Source organism: Mytilus edulis, chromosome 5, assembly GCF_963676685.1.
Source record: "Mytilus edulis chromosome 5, xbMytEdul2.2, whole genome shotgun sequence".
NCBI lineage: Eukaryota > Metazoa > Mollusca > Bivalvia > Mytilida > Mytilidae > Mytilus > Mytilus edulis.
In genome coordinates this window covers 16,329,542-16,334,505 of record NC_092348.1, presented here as the reverse complement: position 1 = coordinate 16,334,505, position 4,964 = coordinate 16,329,542, and positions in this window count along the sequence as shown.

Sequence of the window (4,964 nt, the reverse complement as noted above, 5' to 3'; positions counted from 1 at the left end):
ATTCATGCCATGTTTGATTTCATTCCATTCAGTGGTTCTCTAAAAGAAGACATTTGTATGCATTTCCCATAGGGTCCTATGTTAAACTAAGTCCCCCGCTGGCGGCCATCTTGGATGATGGATTGGCTACAAAGTAACAACACTTGGTCAGCACTCCATAAGGAACATTCATGCTATGTTTGGTTTCATTCCATTTAGTGGTTCTCTAGAAGAAGTCATTTGTATGCATTTCCCATAGGGTCCTATGTTAAACTAAGTCCCCCCGCTGGCGGCCATCTTGGATGATGGATCGGCTACAAAGTAACAACACTTGGTCAGCACCCCATAAGGAACATTCATGCTATGTTTGGTTTTATTCCATTCAGTGGTTCTCTAAAAGAAGTCATTTGTATGCATTTCCCATAGGGTCCTATGTTTTTCTTTGTTGTGATGTTATGCTATTGTTTCAGAAAAAGGGAGAAGGTTTGGATCCATTAAAACGTTTAATCCCGCTGCAAATGTTTGCACCTGTCCTAAGTCAGGAATCTGATGTACAGTAGTTGTCGTTTGTTTATGTAATATATACGTGTTTCTCGTTTCTCGTTTTGTTAATATAGATTAGACCGTTGGTTTTCCCGTTTGAATGGTTTTACACTAGTAATTTTGGGGCCCTTTATAGCTTGTTGTTCGGTGTGAGCTAAGGCTCCGTGTTGAAGGCCGTACTTTAACCTATAATGGTTTACTTTTTAAATTGTTATTTGTATGGAGAGTTGTCTCATTGGCACTCACACCACATCTTCCTATATCTAAGTTCCCGGCTGGCGGCCATCTTGGATGATGGATCGGCAACAAAGTAACAACACTTGGTCAGCACCTCATAAGGAACATTCATGCCATGTTTGGTTTCATTCCATTCAGTGGTTCTCTAGAGGAAGTCATTTGTATGCATTTCCCATAGGGTCCTATGTTAAACTAAGTCCCCCGCTGGCGGCCATCTTGGATGATGGATCGGCAACAAAGTAACAACACTTGGTCAGCACCTCATAAGGAACATTCATGTCATGTTTGGTTTCATTCAATTCAGTGGTTCTCTAAAAGAAGTCATTTGTATGCATTTCCCATAGGGTCCTATGTTAAACTAAGTCCCCTGCTGGCGGCCATCTTGGATGATGGATCGGCTACAAAGTAACAACACTTGGTCAGTACCTCATAAGGAACATTCATGCCATGTTTGGTTTCATTCCATTCAGTGGTTCTCTAAAAGAAGTCATTTGTATGCATTTCCCATAGGGTCCTATGTTAAACTAAGTCCCCCGCTGGCGGCCATCTTGGATGATGGATCGGCTACAAAGTAACAACACTTGGTCAGCACCTCATAAGGAACATTCATGCCATGTTTGGTTCCATTCCATTCAGTGGTTCTCTAGAAGAAGTTCAAAATGTAAATTGTTAACGACGACGACGACGGACGACGGACGCCAAGTGGTGAGAAAAGCTCACTTGGCCCTTCGGGCCAGGTGAGCTAAAAATCTGGAGTAAAAATAAGGCGTATAGGTACAGTTTTCAATTTGTTAGCGGGCATGACGTAAAACAGCGAATCAAAGAATTCAACTTTATATATAACTAATATAGGACAATGCTGTTGATTAAAAAATACTCCATTCCAGGACCTTTTGTTTTCCAAATAATTAATATTACCAATAATTGATAAGTTCCAGTTCAACGGGTTCAAACAGAAAGATTTGAAAGCAGAGGAAACTGAATCTTATAATCGGCATGACTTTATCAGATGACAATACTAATACTAAAATAAGGCTTGCGCATCTATACTATTAAACGAGAAGACCTCATTTTTGGTGTCGCTTCTCTTCTTTCCACAATAAATTAATCAACACGCCTCTGTGTCCTATAGGTACAGTGCATAGTCGCATTTGTCATCCATTCATATGATTATTCAGATTGAGTTATTTTAGGAGAAAAACGAGAAAAAAGGCATCCGGGTATTGTCCCGTCATTGTACGAAATTTTAAGTCAGATTAGACTTCCGGTTTGCGTTTTTCTGTATACTTTGAACATACATATACTACGAATAAAGTGTATTTTCAGAATTTTATCTGCTATCATTTTCAAGTTTACTATCCACGGCAGTCACAGAGTTTATTAAATAGAGAGGGTCTGTATACTATATCAATGATCACCATGGATCGATTAGTAAACTTAGAATTGAAAGTAAATACGCTTTATTTATATAGTAATGAATGTTCATAATATACAGATAAGCGCTAAAATTATTCATGTGAACTTTTGGTACTTTTTCTGAAATTCTCCAGTCATTAAATCTTTTACAAAATTCATTGATTACAAAAAAAAAGAAGATGAGGTATGATTGCCATGTTGAGACAACTCTCCACAAGAGACCAAAATGACACAGAAATTAACAATTATAGGTTACCGTACGGCCTTCAACAAAGAGCAAAGCCCATACCGCATACTCAGCTTCAAAAGGCCCCGAAATGACAATGTAAAACAATGCAAACGAGAAAACTAGCGGCCTTATTTATGTACAAAAAATGAACGAAAAACAAATATATGTAACACATAAACAAACGACAACCACTGAATTACAGGCTCCTTACTTAAATAAATGTTCATAACATACTAAATACTAAATGTATGTTCATATTGAAATTGATAGAAAACCAAAACTTGTGAACTTTGGAAATAAAGGTGGAGGGTAAAAAAAAACATTTTCCTGTCCCCAATAACCTATGACTTATGATACTTTTGCTGAAATTCTCCAGTCATTCTGTATTTAACAAAATTCTTCCAACAACACTTTACATACTGATACTTTAAACTACGCTCTGAATGCCCGCGATTTCGCGGGTGTGTTCTAGTAGTTATATACTTTAATTCAGTCACGGACCCACGATATCACGGGTGTGTTCTAGTAGATACTATTACTGTGTTATTGTTATATACCTCTATTTGGTATTTCTGGTTACCGGAAATGTAGGACATATTTTATACTGTTTACTGTATTTTACGGGACTGTATACCTTTTTTTTATGTTTGTCGGCGGCGAACAGTTAGTGTCGTCTGTCACCCATGTGTTTTGTTAAATGGCAGTAAAATAAAATTTGGAAAACGAAAAGCGTGACTTCAATCCCATAGTCCCCCAGACAACAAAAAGGATTGAGGCCCACGACATGGTGGAGGACTTGGTGGAGCATAGAATTCATCTGAAGCCGAATGCTGTTGGTAAACATCATAAGCCGTACAGGTTACCCCCTTACAAACGTGAGGTTTTGCGTGAGCAACTGGATAACTTGCTTGAACAAGGAATAGTTGTGCCAGTTAGTGAACAAGAGGAGCTACCCATTACAAGTCCGATAGTATTAGTCACAAAGCGAAATGAAGCGTCGAATAGTAAGACTTCAACTCAAAGTTATAGGTTTGTTTGTGATTTTAGACATTTAAACGCGCAAACAGAAGATTTTAAATATGTTATACCAAACTTACAGGAACTGACGGAATCCTTTGCTGAAATAGTACCAAATTATATAACTTCGATAGATTTATCTTCCGGATTTTTTCAGATGGGCATATCCGCCGAATCGTCAAGATATACCGCTTTCAACACATGTTTTGGAACGTACAAGTTTTTAAGGCTGCCAATGGGGTTAAAGACGGCACCTAACACATTTCAGCTTCTCATGGACAAGGTACTGCGTGGTCTAAAATTCAGAACTTGTTTGTGCTATTTAGATGACGTATTGATCTGCTCTGAAACCTTTGAAAAGCATTTAGACGATATCAAAGAAATCTTTAAACGATTTCGAGATGCAGGACTAAAACTGGGACAGAAAAAAATGCCATTTTGCAAGTGAGACGTGTATTTTTCTTGGACACGAGATTTCTAAACATGGGATAAGACCCCCAAAAGATCGAGTAAAGGCTATTGTCGAATTTCAGGCACCACAGAATATAAAACAACTTCGTCGCACAATTGGATTATTTAACTGGTTTAAAAAGTTTATACTAAATTTCAGTGCTATAATTAGTCCACTCACTAAACTCCTGAAGAAAAAATCAAAAATTTGAATGGAAAATTGAACAATCTACAGCATTTCAAAATCTTAAAACTCATCTTGTTAATACCGATAATCTCAGTTTCCCCCGTTTCGATTTACCGTTTATATTGGCTGTGGATACTTCATCAAAAGGAATAGGGTACATGCTTTATCAGAAGGACATAATCTTCTTGATTTGTGACGGTTTTTTTTGGTGATGATTGCATCGCTCAATTTATTTACACTCCGTTAAGCAATACTTATGGTTGGACTTTTGAGAAAGATATACATATTCTGCTGGTCTGGTGATGATTGTCACTCTGCTGGGCCAGTCTGCGTCGTTAACCACTACTGGCACTAGCCCGATGCCCCAGACTAGTATTAAATTTGGCAGTGGCTATTTGACCGGCACCGGCAAAATAGCAAATTTGCTATTTAGCCGGCTCTGATAAAAACTATATATCACTGGAATTAAAATGTAAGAACAATAATTAAATATCAAAATTTTATATTTAAAAACTTTTATTACTGTTACTCATATTAACACTTAAACTTTGAACTATAAAAATCAATATATTCTAAAAATTAAACTCTCCTTTAGAAAAAAACATTATGTACCTGTATATGACTTAGGGCAAATCTTATATATTTGAAAATTCACAAAAACTAGTTTCGCAAGAAGAAGAACGAGATACAGCTCAACAAGAAGAACACCTACTTGATTCCAATTGTTGTGGATGGCATGTTTCGCACAAATTACTTCCACAAAATATCAAGAAACCTGGAAGGCCAAAAGGTTTGACCCAAACTGTCATGGGCGAACTGTCATCGATCGGTCTTCCAAAAAAGTGTACCCGTAAAAACCATATGGAATTTTTTTTTTATATTAGACTGGTTTGTTTAAAGCGATTT